General features: G+C 46.9%; 1 protein-coding gene across 15 annotated transcripts in view; it reads right to left on the reverse strand.

The window, feature by feature from the left end:
- MSI2 (musashi RNA binding protein 2) overlaps positions 1-20,686 on the reverse strand; it is a 257,207-nt gene that overhangs the window by 217,224 nt on the left and 19,297 nt on the right. The window lies entirely within an intron of this gene.

Raw genomic sequence — 20,686 nt, forward strand, 5'->3', positions numbered from 1 at the left:
GGAAACCTGACTGCTCAAATCAGAGTACAGCTGAAGAGTAATGGAAATCTGTATCGATACAAACCACCTGCACCTCTGTGCAACGTTGCAGGTTTGGCTAGTGACACTCACCCACAACAGCTTGCTACTTGAATGCTAAACAGCATCCAAAGAGAAGCGGGCACTCACATCAGCACCGCACTCCCAACACCCACTCGTTCTGTAAAATGCCCCTTTAAAAAGCCTGAAACCATCAGGTACGAATTTGTTAAGAAAAAATTACAAACACATTGACAGACTTACACACATGAAGTATACACACATGCACAAAACCAGAAAATCCCATTTGTTCAGAGACTTTTAGCCCTAAAGGATCCCAGTTGCTTTCCAAAGTGCAGGAATTCATCGGCTGCAGCACGGTCAGATCTACACAATCACCTTCCGAGCAAAACACCACCACTGCTTTAGCGATAAACGAAACAACTGGAAACAAAGAAAGGACAACAAGGAGTCATTTCAGGTAGGCAGTTTCTTTTATCAAAAAAGTAAAATGAAAGCAGGCCTGAGCTTCAAGTGCCAGGGAACCCTCGGCGGCTGGTAGCTTACGTCTTAACCTTGCACTTCAGTAGCACCAGAATTAATATTCGTCACTTATCTCCTCTGGCTAATGTCACCAGAAGATGTGCAAAAGGAAAAGGAGGGCAAATATCAGCCTCTTTCACCCTCACCATTTTCCAGATGTGGGTGGTTGTGGGAAGACACAGATCTCCCGATTCCTCTTTTCAAGCAGGCTTATGCCTCTCCTCCTTCCCCACAAGTGCCCCGTTCAGAAGGAATTCCCCTTGTGGGCTTAAAAAAAAAATCTGCCTGATACAACTTGAACTTAATTTTCTTTGGGCAATTTTCCTGAAAGAAAATAATAATAATATGGGAGTGTCCTGCTGAGGTTAACCACTAATGTGGTAAAATAAGATGGAAGGCAAACGGTGTAAACCTACTTTGAATTCCAATCAGAAGCTGGGGGAGTATTAGCTGTCAAACAGCCCGTGGCACTTACATTGCTCCCTCCCTTCTTTAACTGCTACCATAAGAGAGCAACAAGCTTTTACTACTCTACATATGGCTTCAAATACATATGTAACAAAGCCTGAGAAATGAGAGGCAGATGAGCTGTCTTAGCCCAGAGGTAGGAGGTTAAAGTGACCTCAAATCATAAAGTCTAGTACAAGTTCAATTTTCTTTGAAACTAGAAATGCTTATAAAAGTCAGTATTGATCAGCTCTTCGTGCTGGCCGCCCTCCTGCTGCAATGGAGGCACTTTGCTCCAAAGCAAAACCAAGGAGCAAAGGCTCATCTGTGGAAGAGGAGGAGACTGCTGCTAACGGGGACATAATTTATAAAAGTCAACAGAAGAGAAACATCATCCAAGTTTTCAAGATATAAAATAAAATATTAGTTTTACAGGGTAGGGAGGAAGATTTGCTTCAATTTGTTCCATTTCACGCTGGTTAGACTTGGAACTCCACTTCGTTAATAAATACATGCAGTGAGCCATGTTCTGGTAGCACACGATCTCCGTTACTGAGACTTTGGTGCTGCAAAGCTGGAGCAAGAAGAGTACAACTATTACGGTGGCTGAAGACGGGAAGGAATGAGAGACAAGACTCACTGCACTTGAACTAAGTTCCACTGGCCCTGTCACCAAGCTCTTGCTTTTCACTAGCAATTTATTTAAAGGAAGCACTGAAGTTGCTCCTCACATTTCATTAAAAGAGGCTCAAGAGATTCCTTTCAGTGAGAACTTCCCTTCAAATTTCATTAATAAGAGATGGCCTTTATGCTGCAACATGTTTAACAATCTTTCCCTCCTGATCCAGGAAAAACTTCTCCTCTTCCGGACTACGCAGCCTGTGCACCAAGGAACATCCTTGAAGAGTCAGGCAGGATCCCAAAGCTCACGCTACGAAGCTCTGACAGCGCTCGCACACTTGGCTACGCACAGTCACAGCCATATCTCTGCTAGCAGAGACCTCGTCCTCCCTGGCTCCTTGAGTACGGGCTCCAAAGCCCAGGGTCACTGATGTTTATATTTTGGCAAGTATTCAGATCTCCCAGCAAACCAGGATTTCAGTAAACGTTTATTTCAAGTATCCATTCTTAAACAAGGAAAAGGCCACAAAAAACAGCAAGCAGAAGAAAAGTTATTTGCTTAACATCATACATACGAAACAGCAAATCATAGAATCACAGAACCGTTTGGGTTGGAAGGAACCTTCAAAGGCCATCTAGACCAACGCCCTGCAGTGAGGAGGGACATCTGCCACTGGGCAGTAGCAATCTCAGTATCAGTGCAGACCTTCCTTCTCCCAAGAGCTCACCCTCCAGCACTGCCGAGCTAAGCTCGCAGCTCTGGGAGTTGCTTTTTTCCTTTTGTATGCTTCAAACCTGAAGCCGTCTCTTCGGGTTCAGACTGTTATAGGACAGAGCCTCTGAAGTTTCTAAACAGCAAGGCACATCTGAAATTTCACACGTTGAGCTTCCAAAATTACAGCCACTTGAAAAAAACCCGCCCACAGTCTTCAGCAACCCTGAAACGGGGGACAAGCTACGCCCAGCTCAGACAGCAGCAGGCAAGTCCCCTTGCCTTGCATTACCACCATTCGGCGTGACTTCGGGGGACTCCTCCATGAAGCCAAAATGCATCTTCCCCCTTGCTGAGGGACTTGGCATTTGCTCTTTTTCTGGAGATTGCTCTTACTAGCAAGCCCTTGCCCCTACTCTTCCCAAGACACGACTCTTACATGAAATGCTTAGCCATGCCAAGAGCACTACACAAATGGAAGTAGAACGGGCCCCGTTACCACAACCACCACCTCTGCAGGGTACTCAAAGGGTCCTTGGACCTCACCCGCAGGGAAAGAAGAATTCTCAGTGCCCAGAAAAGGGAATGCATCATATTTTCCAACAGCAGTCCTGCTGGCTCAGGAAGCAAGTTCTTATCTGTAGGATGGCAGCTGCAAGCAACGTTACAAGATGCGAAGGAATGACAGTGATGGCTTTAAAGCTGCTTTGCCCCACAAACTTTAAACTCTGTCAGAGAGGAGACTGGAAGGACAGAAAACAACATTAACATGCGCTTCAGATTCATTTTTCAGGGAAAGAAAGCTTTCTCTCTCCTCAGTATCACCCAAATATATCAAAGTGATGGAAATCGTATTATGATAGATAGATCAGTCACTATGATATATATGTTTATCACGTAAGTAGCTAATTGCAAACATTCCCTTCTCTACCCTTAACTTCCACTCCTGGATCAACAAGACTGCTAAACCTGAAATGACATCAGCAGGTGACCTAAACGAAATATAAACAAAAAACATGGGAACCAAACTACATACAACTTCTCTCAATCCCAGCACTTCCATACATCTGGAACCAGTGGCTCTTTACTGCAATATTTTTAAAACTCCCTGCCACTGTACTGCATTACGGATTAAATTGCCTACAATATTTTCCTTTGGCATAAGTGGGATTGGAGTTGCATGCGTGTCAAAAGGCATTTAAGGACGCTTTCATCATCCCTGTTATTCTCCTCATGTTCTGCCAGCACCCGCAGAGGTCCAGGGGAGAGCAGGGCCCTACCCCATTAAGGCACCGCACGTAGACAGAGCAAGACTCCCTGCTCCAGAAAGCTCACAACGAGAGCAGACAAGATACACAGAGACAGCAAAGCACTGGAGGCACCGAGAGGACACGGGACGAGCCCTAACCCATGCAACAGCAGGAGCTGAGCACAGGTTAGATACCCAGTACAGCAGGCTGACCACTGGCCCTGGCTGCTTTTTACTGTTTAAGCTCATCTTTGGCAGTCGAGCCTTCTTTGCAAAGTAGTCTGAAATCCCTGGAATCTGACATGCCGGACACAGGAAAGGAAAAACTCAACAGTGAAAAGACACAACTATTAATACACACAAAAAACTACAGCAGCTCTTCAGCGTGAGAGGGAGAGCACGCCACGTGTTTCACTATCTGAACGTTTCAGCGCAGCCCAGAGCATGTCAATACGCTGCATTACCTCACACAGTTGTCACAGCCAGCTTTTCCCAAGGACTTAAAAATACCTACCAAAAATACACAATTCCACAAACATACTACCACGTCCAGCTTTTTCCTCTTGCATGGTAACTTGTACCCAGATGATATAAAATCTTGAGTCTGGACAGCTGAAGGCAATGGCAGCAGAACACAATTATTTTTTATTGTCTAAAATCCCGCTTTGGTCAGTAGAAGCTTAAAATAACTGCTGCCTTCTACCCTGCTCGGTGCCCTTGCAAATGGAGTCTGAATGACCTAATGTTTTCTCCCAAGGGATGGGTGAGGCCAGCCAGAAACACCAGCTGGAACCTTCAAAGACACCAAAGACAAAATAGTCTGTAAAACAAAATTTCTGCATCGACTTCAAGGCACAGCCATTTCCTCAGCTATCAAGCAGCCAGAAAAGTAAGGTCAAACTGGGGATGCGCAAGTTCCCCCCACCCCGACAATCAAATGAAAGCTCTTTGCAAAAGGAGACCACCTTTCATTTCCGTGTGTTCCTCCTCTGGTGCTGAGCCCACAACCGCAGCTCCTCGCCACTGCTGCAGCACGAGCAAACGCAGCAAACCCTCCTGCACCGCACCGACCACTGCACTCAGCATTCGCTTCCACGACCGATTTCACACTGCTTCCTGCGCACAAAGGATCTCAATGTCTTCCGACCCCATGAAAGCATGAAAAGCAACACAGAAAAAGAGAAGGAAAAACCTCTGAAACATCAGGTGTTAGGTGTTGGGGAAGCATGCCATTGTTCCTGCAGTCCTCCAAGAGAAAAGAATGGGAAGAGGGCTGTATCATGCTTAATTAGCATGATAAGACAACTGTGTCATCTGCTCCTCACTTTTTTGCCTTCAGCTCTGACCACAAATTCATTGCTTCAAGAAAAGGCAACTAAAGTTTCCTATTCTGCATCTATACAGTGTCCACTGATCCATTTCTGCAAGAAACTCTTCCTGTTTTCTGCTGCCTATTAGTACACCTCAGCTTCGACCAGCCATGTTGGGTTTTTAGCAAATAATCTTACAGAACATGAGTTTACACATGACGGGGAGGGAGAGAAGGTGGTTTGTTTGAACTCAGCCATAGCACTGGTCCCAAGCTCCCGTGGCAGGAACTTCCAGCCTGTCCCTCTCTGAGCAGAGAACAGGTCTTTGATTTCAGTTTGACTATTCTTGATCTTCAAAGTACTTTCCTACTGTCATATTCAGTCACAGATCTGAAAAGAAAACCAGAGACCCCTGAATAGCTTTCAGTAGGCCTACCAGTTTTGATTAGCTCAAGCCAGTACTCACAATGCAGTCTAGTTGACACAACTTGGGTTTCAAGACTAGGCATTCATGGAAACATGGCTCCAGCACCAACCGTCAGGCGCTGTCACCCCTCTACCAGCCTCCACGCCTTCGTTTTCCACATCTGCACTACGGGTAGCGGTATTTCCCAATGGAGGATTAAACGATTGCATATTGCTTTGGAAATTGAAGTTGCTAAGCGTGCACTCACCATCTTTTCATCCCCTCCTCCGATTATTCTAGTCTTCACAGCATCCCTGCACGCCGCGCCCACCCCAGTGACAATCACAACTCCGACCTCCCAGTCCATGCTGTACCTCCGCGGCAAGGCAGGCGCAAGTGCTGTCTTGTAAGATAAAGCTTCTGACTCCAAACATTTTTTCCTTGAGCTTTCGTAATGACTGCAGCAGGGTGAGGCAGGGACCATCCGTGTACCAACATCCCTGTGTTCCAGGGCACTTCTTCTCCAGCAGCTTAATCAACACTGTCATATGTAAATGGCTGCAACTCTGGCCTAGCAACTTCTTGTCAAAGCTGCCTTCCTTCACAGTGCTCAATGAGCAAATGGCTTATCGAGGTAATGGCCCTGCATCACGGAACACCAACCTCTGAAATTGCAACAGCTACCTGAAGTTAGAACCAATATGCTCACATATTGCCAACTCCTCCTTTCCCCTGACGGAGGTGACTTCAGACAGGCCACCCGACGGCTCTGGGAGCACCTCGCCAAGCCCACAGCTGGGACGCCGGACAACCTGGCCGCATTTGCCTCGCGGGGCATCTCCCGACAGATCAATTTACCAAACCCTCCGGGCGGCTCCTTGGAGAGGTCTGAAACCACCTCCAGGTGAGCACGTTGCTATGGAAAACCACACAGCATCTTTATTTACCTAACAATAAGCGTTATTCATGCCTTTCCCATGAAAGCTAATAACAGTCCAAAGCCAAGAAAGTAAGGCTACTGCATTCCTCAGACATGAAAGGCAACACTGAGAGGAGTGGAAGGAGAGAGCAAGAGTGCAAGCTTACAGCACGCAAAACTCTCACTGTAGCAACTGGGTAATACAATAAAAGAAAAACTAAAAACAAACTTCATTGAAAAATTCACATACATTTTTAGAAGCAGAATTGGTTCAGTGAAGTAAGAATTAAAACAAACTTTTCCTATTTCCAAGTCCCCCTAAAAGAAATTTTGGTTTGTAGATAACCAGTCATTACTGAGACCTGTAACAAGTAAACTCCTTTTTAAAGAGAAAAACATACAAAACAAAAATATATGTGGACTATTTGTATAGTTTTCTCCCTTTTTCAACTACAGCCTTTCTCTCTGTTGTGCCCTATCCTTCCAAATCAGCTGAAAAAATTAAAATCCTGGCTTTGCATAACACTGCTCCCTCACTAAGCAGAGCTGGCAGCGCTTCCCTCCGGAGCTTGCAGTGAAAATTCAGGTTGCGAAGCACAGAGCACACTGTTCACTGCCTGTCCCTGTCACACGCCCTCCGAAAAAACAAAACCTCAAAGCACGCACAAAAAAAAGCTCCCCCCCTTGGGCAGAGCAGCCGTCCCTACGTCACCAGCCATGACAGCAGCGCTGGCGCGAGCGAGCAACGCGGTGCCCACCGAGCCCAGCGTGATCCATGAGCAAGAGCCGGCTGGCCCCGGCACAGGGGGCTCCCTCTGCCCACCAGCCCAGCCTGCCCACCCCACCCAGGGAGCGTGGCCAGCGTCACGGAGGCTGCCCAAGCCCACGCAGGAGACCGTGGGCTCCCGGCTCGCAGTGGAAAGGCTCCACGGAGGTGACCGGCACAGAGCCAGCTGCCAGCCAGCTCCACAGAGTCCTCCAGCACAATCCCACGCTTTTTTGCTTTTCTTAGTTTAATTTTTATTTTAAGAGGAAACATTTATGGTAAGTATATTGCTCTCAATCACAACGGGAAAAGACTCCAGCTGGCAGGAAACCAAGAGCTGCGACGTTAAAACACACCACCGCCACCAGCTTTGGCAGCTGAGTGCACCCACATCATGGGCTAGAGGATGAGAACATCTGCCCGGGACTCGGGATCCCTCCCGCAGCTGATGAGCGCTGCAGCCTTGGAGAGCCGCTCTGCTTGCCGTGCCTCACCTCCAGTGGCAGACGGGGACACGCCGGCTCTCCGCAGGCATCTGTGGCCGTGTCCCCCAGCAGACCAGCTCCATCCACGGCCCGGAAAGCCACCACCTCGCACGTGAGACAGCGCTGTGCTGCTTGCAGCTGAAAAGCCTCCCCTTCTCTAGACAACAGTCTGACACAGAAACTAAGATTAATTGAACAGCTGCCCAACAAAGTCTGCTTTAAATAATCCAGATGGAAGCTTGTGCAGATGATAAATTAAGAATAATAATCTCTCCCTCTGTGGTGTGCACAGAAAACACGCACGCACCTTTCCTTCACACCCACCTGCATGTCTGTGTGAGCGCTCACAGCCCCGTTCCCAGCAACAGGCCCTTACTTCACAGGGAACTCCAGTAAAATCTGATTCTTGACAGTCAGGATTCAATAGGCAGCCTTGAAAGAAAGCCATGTTATTCAGGTGGATCTGCCCCAAAAGGCCATTTTTAGGCTGTGAAAATAGAGAGACATCTAAAAGAGCTGGTAATTGTCCCCAGAACTCAAAACACCACTACAGTTGAAAGAAATTCAACCACTGCAACAGAATAATCACCAGCCCCAAGTCAAATTGTTGTTCTCCTCCCCTACAACACGCATGCTAACTGCCCCCACAAGAGCATTTACCAGAGGCTTGCATTTGGCAAGTCAGCAAGCAGCCCTGCTACAGTTCGTTAGCTCTCCTCTCCAGACCGGTTTGGAAAGGTTCTTACTCATTTTGGTGCTTGTGGCCATCCTATCCAAACCCAGCTCCTCAGCAAAAAGAAGTCCTCTCCTTCATGGTACGCTTCACTATCTTAACTTCATCATCACATCATCTTGAAAAAGAATTTGCAGAATCTGCAAACAGCCATTTGCAGGTTGTTTTCCCCTTGGAGGAAAAGCAGGAACTGGAAAGGGTGGGAAGCGAGCGGATCCTCATTCCAAATTGCTAGAACTCCGTTTCAGCTCTGCCGTCACCTCCCCTGTGATGTACAGAGCACATCCGTACTGCCCTTGAGGCTCCATCCCGAGGAGGGGTGTGCACCCCTCGCACCTCCCAGGTACAGCTTCCACCCCACCGTGGGATTAACCCTCCTCGATTTCAGGTCACAGGCAGCAGCACTGAGGACTGTAATAATCCTGGCAGGATTTGAACCAACTCTGTCACTGATGGCTTTGGACAACAGACAGACAAGCACAGCAGAAAATGTCTGTGATGAAGGTCCCAATCCATCAAAGCAGCAAGTTTAAGCATGTGGTTGGACCAATTTTACTGGAAAAGCTCAAGCACTTGACTTCCACACACACAAACCTTGGCAAAAATGGAAATTGTTTGGTATTTGTGGGGTGGGAGGGTGTTAACAGCCGCTCCCACCTGGCTTCTAACAGAGGTTTTGTTATTTCTGTCACTGTCATCAGAATCGAGCCAAATATCCAAAAGGCATATTGACATGAAATGAATGGACTGAAAGAAGAACAATTCAAATGCTATTTTAAAATAAGCTTGAGAAGTACCTACGTAAAGATTTCAAGGCTCCATCACGACACTATCCAATGGAGACAAGGGAACAAATGTTAATCTAACACAAGATGTATGCACAGCATAAATCTCCACATTCATTGTGCAGAGACAATAACATCTTCCCACAGCATATAACTGTATTTAAAATTCATTTATGTAAATTACAATAGCACACATATGCTAAAATTGTTAAAGCAGAATGAGCCCTTTGCTCAAAACAAAAGGACTGACAAAAAAGATATTTTTAATAGTAATAAAAAAAATATCTATTTCTAGTTCAACTTGAAATATATGCTCTCAATCACACACTATTAATCTCCCCAATTTATTATGAAGCCAAATGCAACAAATCGCTGTTGGGGAAGCAAAGACAAAAACCACCATGTAGGGGGTGGGGGGAGAAAACAGGCATCAAGCTGGCAGTCAAGTTTGATGAACGACGAGAATGAAGGAAAAGCCTGTGATGATGTGAACCGCGAAGTGCGAGTTACAGCACTAAAGACAGATAGCAGAAAAAGTGTTTCAAGCCTTCCTGTAAGAACAGGCATTGTGGCAGAGTGTCTGTGCTTAAGGCAAAAGCCAGTTTTAAAACTAATGTACTGCTCACATTGTTGTTAGAGCACAGGAGAGCAGAACCTGTACCATGAACCAGAGAGGAAAGAATGGACTTTACTGTGGGAGATTTCATTCAACTGTGTTTAAAAATGAAAACGCACAAAGCTCAGGAGATAATGCCAAGTTGTATCTGGTTCCAATGAATCTCTGACTCTGAACTCTAAAGCAAGATATTAACTTACACCACACTCCCCCACAACATTGAAAATAGAAGCATTATGTAATCAGAACGTGGTCACACTGGCCAACGATGTCCAGACGCAGGCAGGACACTGATTCCAGTCACTTCAGCAACTAACTCTTCCTTTAGAGCCATGAAAGCTGGCTGGTAACTGAGCGGAGTCACTTCTTGGTATGTGCGTTCACCAGCACGCAGCGGCTTTCTCAGAGACTGACAGCCTTACCTGCAAACGAAGCAGCTTTTAGGAAAACTCCGTGGGATCCAGTAAACCTCATCGCAGTTTCTGAAGAATGTGCATGTGCAACTGCTCACACCAAAATTTTCCCATTAGCGTCCAAATCAGCAAGAATAACAGCATACATTAAGAACAACTCTTACAATGTTTCATCCGCACGAAGCCGCTTCCCTTCAGACTCTTATTTCGATTATTCTGCATATAGTCACGACCTAAACGCAACTTAAAAACACCAAATAAGCAGTTAGTGCTTGATGGACATTGCTGATTTCTGATGGTACTGGAGGCAGCGACGGGAAGCGAGAGAACATCAGCCAAGCCCAGGCTTCTCGCTAACCTCTTCTCAAACGTCACATCTCTGTGGGACGAGGCACAGGGATGTACACCCAGTCATGCAACACCTTCCCTTCCTCCCACCGCTATTCTGAAGACAGATTGGCATGGGGCAGATTAATAACGACAATTACGCTCACCAGATGCTAAGGAGACGCGTCTCTGAGTCACCAGACATGCTCAAAGACGAACACGTCTCCTGAAGCATCAGCTGAGGGAACATAATCAGAACTACAAGTACAAGAAGAATTAGTACAGCACAGAAGGGCAAATACTGGACCTAGTTAGAACACAGTGTTAATTTTTCCATGGGAAATTAAAACAAAGTTAGTATTCCCACTCTCGGGGAAATTGTCAGAGAATTCTCCCCCCTCTGCCCAAACCGTAAAAGGAACCGTACAGGTTTCAAAAACTCAAGAAAAGCTCCAATTCTGGCTCCCAAGCTCTCAGCTCCCTTCAACACCCTAACACAAAAAGTGAGTACAGAAGAGCAAAAGACAGAGGGAAGCAATAAATTTTGCAATATTTTCTCAAACATGACTTGGATTAAAATAAGTTTTTATGGAAGCTCTCAAGCAGCCTTATCGAATGCGACATTTCAGCCCAGATTTCTCAAAAGCACTTCACAATAGAATCCTTGAGAAGTAAGATTGTTACTCTATCCATTGAACAGATAAGAAACTGAGGCATGGAGAACCTCATCCAGAAGGAACAGGACTACACAGAATAAGAATGAAAAAAAAAAAAAAAGAAAAAAGAAATCAGAAATGTTCTCTCCAATGGCACCACCACATCAACCAACAAAGCAGTCGCATTCCTGCAGCCAGGCCATCGGACTTGGTACTTACCATCAACTGATGCTAAAGTTTTGACAACGACATGAAAATACATAATTTCTAGGCTTTTAAAACAAAAAATCCATTTGCATTTATACATCTCTCCTGATGCAAGCACTATGCAAATACCAGAGATACAAGACTGGGGGAATTTCCTGTGACACACCCTGGAAAAGACATAGGAGATAGCTTTTGTTTCCTTTTGCTTCGGAACACTGTTTATTTCGGAAAAGTGTTTAAAATAGCACATTTTGCCAGTTTGCAAAACAGGTATCTCTGGGGCTTTTCCTCCTCCTCCACCTCAATCCACACTACCCGGTTCACCTCCGCCACTCGGCTCTGGAAGCACGGCCATCGCTCTCTCCCCTCCGCCAGGCGCTCAGGGCTACGTGGCCCCCCGTCCCGCTCCGCGCTCAGCCTCAGCACACGCCTTGCAGATCCTGCCTCTCTCCACGCTTCCCTCACCAGCTTCTCACAACCGAAAGCCCGAACCCTAAACAGTGACTAACTGAAGTGTTGGACCAACGCTACGGACTAGAAAGATTTATTACAAAGAGTTGCTGGACTTCTTCCCAGTAGTGAGGGATAAAAAGGTCAAACAGATATTTGCTTTGTGCTAGGAGACACCAAGCTTTGCACGCCCCCCCCTCCAGTCATGCCCATGGACACCCCCCATACTCCCCCAGTAGCCGGAACGGCATCTGCTTCAGAACTGAGAACTGGAGCGTTGACGAAGAAACACACACCAGACTCACTCCTCTGCCTCCAGCAAGTGCTGGATGAGATTTGTTTAGCACAGCATGCATCAGGATACATGTGCCCACATGAATGCCTGAATTAGAAAAAATTAAGCATTCATATGCATACCCATCTATTCCTAATACGTTTTCTTCGCTGATTACATATTCCAAATGAAGGCAACAGGGGGAAGGAAAACTCAGAGAAAAATTAATCAATCAGCTACTTGAGCCTTTTACGCTTTCACAAATAATCAAGTAATGGTGGCAAAGTATCATAGAGCATCTTCCCCATTATGTGCAGGGAGAAGTATTCAGCTCCACATCACGATGAGCTGAGGAGGGCTGCACGGGCAGGCAAGCTCACCAGCCCCTGCTCGTGTGAAAAATACAGCAGCGGGAAGCAGAGGAAGAGCTTAAAGCCAGGCTAAGGTTGTATTTTTATGCATACTCACACAGATACCCACTTCAACTTTTTTTACTTTGTTCATTTGAAAAAAGAGCGGAAGGGGATTTAAAAAACCAAAACAGAAATAGCAAACATGCAGACAAGCTAACGCAGAGCGCTGCCTGTGTACACCTATGCAGGGGCTCTTCTACCAGAGAGGTTTTTTTAAACACAGTCCCCTTTTCCAGTCTCGGAGGAGGGATGAACAGAAGACACGCCACTAGCAAGTGGAGAGGCTCCAGGGAACTATGACTTCTTGTTTGTTATTTGCTCACATCCCCAGGGTGAGATCCCACACCTTCAGAGCTCCAGTCCTCCTCCCCTGCACGTCGAGCCATCCCCAGCACAGCACCATGAAGTCAGCCAAGAAAGTAACAAGCTACATCTGCTGTTTTACAGAAGCTGCTGTTAGATGATGAAGCAGAGATGGGATAGCTTGCATCAGTATATTAAATTGGACTTTGTTATGGCATAAGTTGACTTAAAGTGGCATTAATGGCTATGGAATAATACCCCCTCCCCCAAAAACAAGAGAGGCTGATCAGACCAACGAGAGCCCTGCTTGTAACGCTGCTTATTTCACTTAAAGCCTTATTACAGTACCACAGTGCTGTGCTGCTCTTAGAGAGACATCTTTACAGCATTAAAAAGGTCTTGTGTTTAATTAAATTAGCTGCACCTGTATATATTATGTGCAATAAATCAACTATAATTTGCTACCATAGAAAGCTATTAATCTTCCCTGTGTTATTTATTGCTCGGCATCATTAGTACAAAGGCTCTTCCAGGATACAGTAAGAAACAGCAGTTTAGGGACCAAAAGCTACAACTCATTTTGCTTTCCCCTCTCCCTTTTTCAGTGGTGTCAATCACATTTCTTGTACACTTGAACAAATAGAAATATGTAAGAGACTCCGGCATCCATTATGTGTGTGTGCTCATACATACATTCATATTTAAAATAAAATTAATGTTCCCCACACAACTTGGACTTGACTTCTACTTGGACATGTCTGCTAGCAAAATGACACAGCCCAAAATGTTAAGCTGAAATTTAAAAAAGGAAAAAAAAAAAAGCAGCCCACAAAATGAAACAACAGTCCTGGATTCTTGCTCCTTCACATTACGCAGTGAGGTAACGCTGCAGCACTCCACCTGTGCCATACACCACCTCTGAATACACTCTCGAGACTTACTCACCAGGGATCATAGGCTGCACTCCACCGCTTCAGCAAACAGCAGCAGCCAACTGTACGACCAGCACTTTGCGATTTATTTGGGGTTTTTTAGACACAGAAACACACTACCAGATTTTGCACAACGTGGCTCAGTCACGATCATGACGGCATTATCAGTTTCGCTTCGTTATTTACTCGCAGGCAGTTTCGGAAGTACTAGCTACTGGCGTACGAGGTGGCAAGGGCAATACTTGCCTACGTTTGCAAAAGAAACTAAACATCTCTGCCCTGCCCACCTCCCTACCTTTTTTCCCCCTCACCTAGCTCCTGCCTCACTCGTAGCTAAGCCATCATTTAAAGTAGCAAAAACAAAGCAAGGACCCAGGACATCAAAAAACACCCAAGCTCAGAATCCTCTACCTCGGTTCAGCACGCTGCCAGCGTGTCTGCAGGAAGCAGTCTCTGTGTACGGCTCTGAAGTTTATTACTTTCTTGAACAGCTGCTACAATGCACTGACGTTCACAATGCATTAAACACTTTCCTTGCAATATTTTTCAACTGCTTTAACTGACACGAGAATGTTATGCAACAGCTAACGTAAGAGAAGCTGTCTCAGTGAATGCAAAAGTTATTCCGAGTGCTTGAGGCTCCTGCTAAATCACAAGTCCGCTCTAAACACACATATTTTGCGGTTTCTATTTGATTCCTAGACTTGGATCTGAAATAACATCTCAGTTCCTCCTCCCCCTTACAAATGTATGTGTGTATATATATGCATACACTCTTTTAATTATGTTATTCTTTCAAATAAAAATGACGGCTGACACTGACATCACCAGTGCTAGGGCTTTCAGAAAAACATCAGACATCAGGACACACACAAGAAATTAGTGACAGTCCTAGCAGGAGTAGAGAATAACTGCAAAGGCACCTACTTATGGAGTTAGGGATGAGGGACAAAGCACTGGCATCCCAAATCACACAACCCTTCAGCATCCAAACCCACTGCTGCTCTGTCTCCACAGAATTGCTGGCCTTTACTACACCCAAGAAAAACAGTGAAGAGCCTGAACTTTATTTACAAAAACAAAACAGCCCTTTTCAAAATCAGCAAGCTAAGTTTCAAAAAAATTTAGTCCATCTGATAGATCTGTGGTTGCAATGAGTAGGACTCCGTCCAGGTGGAGCCAGAGCTTGCCAGCTGTGGTCTCTCTTATCTCACCTTCACCATCAGCTTCATCACGTTACCACCACTGTGCTGGTCTTCTCCAACCGGGCCTCTGTTCTCCAAGAGGGCCTCACGAGCTTCATCCCTGAATGAAAACAGCCACCTCATCGTGCAAGCTCTGTCCTTGGTCACTCCTCCTGCTTCCTTCCCCACAACATTTTTTTCAAACAAGTCTCTGGAACTAGCAAAGAAAACACATGTGAAAAGCTCCAGGCTGGTGGAAGAGCAGGAAGCATGGGCGGTGGAGACCTCAGAGAGCAGAGGAACGAACTCTGAGGCACGCATACCACATAAAGCCAGGGAGAGAGCACACTACAGTAAGAGAACTATTAATAAAGAGAAAAATTAAAAGGACATTCAGGAGTATTACGAGCCAGATTGGAAGCTGGCACTCGATGGGGCTCGGGGAGGCCTGACATTAAACCCAGGAGAGATTATGTAACCTAAGCTGCCCAGCGATCATCTGTTCCTCCGGTCTGGCTTTAAAGCGGCAGCGCGGCCGGCAGCCGCCGCAGCAGGGACCCAGGCCGGGACCACTCGCTCAGCGTCCCCGCGCTCCCGAGACTCACGCCACTGTCGCCCGCCTGGTGCATCGCCAACACGCGCTGCGTTGTTCCCTTCTCCACTCCAAGACCCGCTGACGCACGTTTCACGCAGCGAGTGACCGAAGAGCACGCGTGCAGGGCTGAAGCTCGTTCTGCTCTGCCATTTCAACGCTACGTCCTGCTTGTAAATCCCTGCAGCAAGCACTGGAAAACGCAAACCTGTTTCTCCACCTGAGGCATGCACTGCCCTGCGCACAGCGCCGGCTCCCATCCAGACGGACAAAATGAAAAACCCTCGTTATTTTTGCAAAATGCTTCAGTCAAAGCAATATGCTCGGCTTCTCCACCTGCAAAGCAAAGCAAGAGGATTTGCCCTGCTCTCCTTGACCCAGCAGACCAACACCTACAAAAAAGACATGCCCCATAGCTAATGGGGTCTTCCTCAGCAAGGCTCTTATTTCCTCCTGTTTTTTCATGGTCCGGGATCAACTGCTGTTCTACATCAAGTCATTAGAAAAGCCTGCCAGCCATGATCACCTCTCGTCCCTCTCTCCACAGCCTCCGTCGAGCCTCAATCCAGCCAGGCAAGGCAACAGGCCTGATGCGCGCGGGGTGGTTTGCTGAAGTGGACACGCAGAGAGCAGAGCACCCGCACACAACGCGCCACGCCGACGGGACAGGACACTGCGCAGCAGTCACTACAGAGCAGCAGCCTCCTCTGCTCACCCCTCCTGACTGAGCTAACTGCAGGACGCAGACATTTTCATCAGCCCCTGCTTCATTTTGAACAGAGTCTGCAGAACCCACAGCACACAAACGCCCTCCCTAACTGAACCCAGAAGAGGAAAGAAGTCCATCTGAAAAAAATAAAATAAGAAGCAACTACTGCACGGGTTCAGAATCATTTCCGCAGGCCGGCGCAGGCAGACAACTGCTTCGGACTGCACTGACTGGCAGGAAGGGCTGCGAAGGCCCGTGCTGCCGCAGCTCTCCGAGCGCTCCCTCTTCCCCCAGACCCAGCGGCAAGCCTTGCCCTTCGCCTCTCGTTTTGGCGGGACAGGTCAGGGGTACAACAGCTCCCTGTTTATCAAGCCTGAATACCAATAACTTCGTCGCCTCCGAGAATTAACAATATGAGAGCTCAAAACGCACTTTACTAGTTACGTCAAAGGCTGGAAGACGCTGCCCGAATCCTGGTGGAATGGCAGAAAACAAAAGTGGTCTCAGCGTGAGCAGGGACTTGATTATCTGCAATTAGCGAATCGATGATTCTCCAAGACACTGATTTAGGCCAGCATTTCTTATTAGCAACAGTCAAGGAAAGCACAAGGGCAAACTGCATCAGCGCCGAGCCCAGCTCCCAAATACCATCTCGTTTAAAAATTAATATCCAAGCTTGCAGGAACTCAAATACACACACACAGCAGCATTGCTCAGACCAGCCCGCCAGATACACGCAGAACCCAACCATCAGACAGGAGGCCCGACTCACTACCACCACGGACACAAGTAATTTGATTATTGTGCTCCACATACATCAGTATCTCGGGGAGTCAGACGTGAACCGCCCGCTCCTGAGGGCACACACACGTTTGAGCAACTTTGCTGCTGCTACAGGCCGGCACCCTCGCTGCGGGCTGGAAAAGGCTGAACGCGAAGCTCGGCGAAGTCCGGGGAAGGCACCCGCTGGTTCTGGGTGAGGCCCTTCTGGTTTTAAATACTTGATCTAATTTTGTCTTGTAAAATTACACAAGAACACAACTGTATATTTAATCTCAGAGTTAAACTATTAATTTGCAAATTACAATTTAGTAATACTCCCTATTAATAATGCCATTACATGGGTTATGTTCACTTTCTGTCTGGAAGTTTAAACACAACAGGTCTCGCTCACACAGCTTAAAATTAAACCATTACATCCATTTGAGATCAGGCACAAAGACAGGTATGGTGTAAAATATACAACAGCAGACAGCTCGAATATACATTTTACTTTCATTTGTCCGAGTCGCTTGTGCCAAGAATCCATTTGAGTCTGCTCTTCACTCAGTTAAGGAGCAAAATTTGTTTTTAAAATGATTAAAAGCATAACACTGCCCAGTGTCACGTACCCTCCAATAATCTTCAACTTGTGTGACTGTCTTTGAAACTGTATCAGAGCAGTTTTATCACTCGCAGCGTGTATTCTCGGTTTACTAATCTCTACGCTTCCAGAGGGAAGAAGAGGAAAAAAAACCGTAACGCCTTTATTTTAAAATAAAAACAGAAAAGCCCCAACATTTAGATATTTTAAGTAAGAATCAGACAGGCTTCAACCCTGCTGCAGAGCAGCAAGAGAAGTTTTAATTTATACGCTAACATGATAAAATTAAAAAGGCCGAATCGGATTTCAACACCGTTCGCTACTTAGCCGGCTTTCTGCACAAACACCTCCGGAACAATGCGGCCATTTACAGACCCCTCGCACCGCTCCGGCGCAGCCCCAGCAGGCCTCGCTGCGCAGAAAGTTGCTGAGTTCTGCTCTTATCGACACAAAAGGACAAGCGCCTTCGTTCTTCCCCTTCGCCAAGCCCAGATAAATTCCAGCCCTGAAGTACAGGAAATTAAAACAGAGTAATAAACGAAGCAGAAATTATTCCACCGCGGAAGGAAACCCCGACGCCGTGCTGGTGCCCCACAAAGAGTTAAAGCCTGCAGCTCCAGCCATGCCTCCCCGGGCTCCCGGCCCCAGCCCCGCTGATTTTAGCGCAGCTGCTACCTGCAGCCACGTCCCCTCGGTAGCAATGCACAAGGGGAAAGTGCAATTTTGAGCTTCTCTTTTCATCTCTATGGTGACAAAAAGCTCCGCGGAGGGAAATCAGGGTGCCTTCCACTCAAAAGGTTTCTCATTTTCAATGACTGCCTTTCACAATATTTTAATTAAATCTCTGGTGGGGAAGCTTTAAAGAAAAAAATTTTTTTTTCAGATTCTGGGGCTCACTTACAACAACAGTTATAGTAAAAAGGGGGGAAAAAAGGTACTTTAAGCATTTTTAAAATAGAAAGATTCTCTAGTTGAAGACATAAGAATAAATCCACCAGCTGCAAAGTTTTACAAAACCAGCATGCGGAGGGGCCATCCCGGGGAACATTCAAGGCCAGGCTGGACGGGGCTCTGAGCAGCCTGGTCTGGTGGAACATACCCCTGCTCACTGCCGGGGGGCTGGGCGAGATGACCTCTGAAGGTCCCTTCCAACCCAAAGCATTCTACGATTCTCTGAAAAGTCTTCCGATAACAAAAACATTCTGTTGCATGCAACACGTCTCTTGAATTTTAGCAGAGGTTGAAGGACCACATGGGAAAGTGCCCCTTCCCAAGGGGACCGAGCACAGCCCAGGACGAGCGAGGCGTCAGCAGGACGGTAGGTTCTGGAGAAGCCCCTTGGTTCCCCTGAAGCCATACCACCGTTGCACTGTGCTTGGCAAGTCAGAAGACACACCAGACTGACGGTGTTTGAAGACAGCAGTATCAAAGCAAGGTTGTGGCATTTATCTTTGTTTTTCAAAATCTCGGCTCGCTGCTACCGACCAGACACAGAGAACAGCCACAACCTCAAAGGAAGAGGCAAGCCCGTTCTGCAAACCGGTGCACACCACCGCCGAAGGACAGTATGTACAAAGTGCTTTCAGTTCTTCCCCACAAAACATGTTGATCATCAGTATCTTCTCCCAGCAGGACATCCTAGAGAACGCGGTATGCCCGTCGTCCCTAGGCTCGGACCCAGCCTTTCTGCAGCCGCCCCACTCTCCGCTCTGTCCCGTGGTGCGTGACCTTGGCCCCCGTGAGCTGGGGACAGCAGCCGAGCCTGGTGCCCTCCCGCCGCACCAGCCTGGAGACGGCAGGGCTTGCATGGGCACTGCGACGCGTGCCAGATGCACCCCAGCCCTGCAAGCAGCCCGAGCCCCTGAGCTCCCCGCAGAGCAGACCTGTGGCCCCCGCCATCCACAGAGCGAAAACGGGCGAGTGCTCCCCAGGCCAAGAGGAACAGCTCTCTGCGACGGCCCATCTAGTGCAAGAGGGACGGAACCACTGAAGAGGAGCTAGAAAGTCTGGGTAAAAACAACTGAACACATCTGGAAAACCAGAACGCAGGAAGGTCAGCTTGGGCAGCCGTGGTTCTGCAGGACAGCCCTAACAAAGGTCACCAAAAGCCTCACAGAGCAGAACACCTTCTCTGCAATGCCCGTTCCAATAGCACGGCAGAAGCGGTTTGGTGTGCTGAAGAGGGACAGCGTAGAAAAACGGATGACTCTGCAATTAAAGCCTACAAACGGCGCCAAGAGATCCAAGTGTGTTAACAAACGTGAAGCTCTGGAAAAGCACTGCAACTCTCATCCAAGCTCTCTTGTACAATGTGGCAATCACACCGCCTCTTTATTGACTCTAATTGCTAGAAGAACATACTCCTACTGTAGGTACGGCGAACTTCGAAAGCAGGCTCCGCAACCGTGCAAAGCTTTCAGGCAAGACACAAACCAGGACAAGCATGTTGCTAATTTTTTTTTTTTAAAGTTTAACAGTCTACTGAAGTAGAAAGCAAAGTCTAACTAGTCATAGGAAAAGAAATACTCTCATTTTATTTTTAAAACTCAAGTTTGGGCGCAGGGAGATGCAGTGACACGACAGCCTGTAACAGACCAGCCCAGAGCCCCTGAATCCCAGACCGGTGCCTTTGTCACCACGCTCAATAGAAAAGTTATTCAGCCAGGCTGGCCACTTACCCAGCATCGCCGCCTGTTCGCTGGAAATTGCTATTCTAGGAGCTATCCAATCTTCAACGGCTTCTGGACTTGCCTGCCATTTGATTTCTGGGCAAAGGCCAAGCCAAGAGGGAGACCCTGCAAGGAACTCCTCCCTCCAGCTCTCCGTTCATTTTTAAGGCTGTCTCCAAGATGAAAACAAAATGTTTTAGTGCTCACAGAGGCTAAATATCTAGAGCTCTAAAATGAAATACAACCTCCTTTCAAAGCTACTGATAGGCAAAAAGTATGTTCTTTAAAATAAAACGCTGGGGCAGGGGTGGGAGTCATTCAGGACCACAGGTTTATTTTAAACTGACACAAACAGAACTGCCTATTTTTCCACGTAAGTTGTTATTTTTTTTTTAAATCATAATCACTGCTGCAAGTCCAGCTACCCCTGTACGTAAAACCCTTTCCACATAAATATTTTCCTGGGGGAAAAAAGGCTTATCCCCACAAAGGAGTATGAAATAAATTGCTTTACTGAAGGTTAATAATATCCTGTCGCCGTGGTAAAAGACTCAATTACAAAACCTTCAGAAGAGCTCCCAAGG

The sequence above is a fragment of the Opisthocomus hoazin genome, chromosome 20 (assembly GCF_030867145.1).
Source record: "Opisthocomus hoazin isolate bOpiHoa1 chromosome 20, bOpiHoa1.hap1, whole genome shotgun sequence".
NCBI lineage: Eukaryota > Metazoa > Chordata > Aves > Opisthocomiformes > Opisthocomidae > Opisthocomus > Opisthocomus hoazin.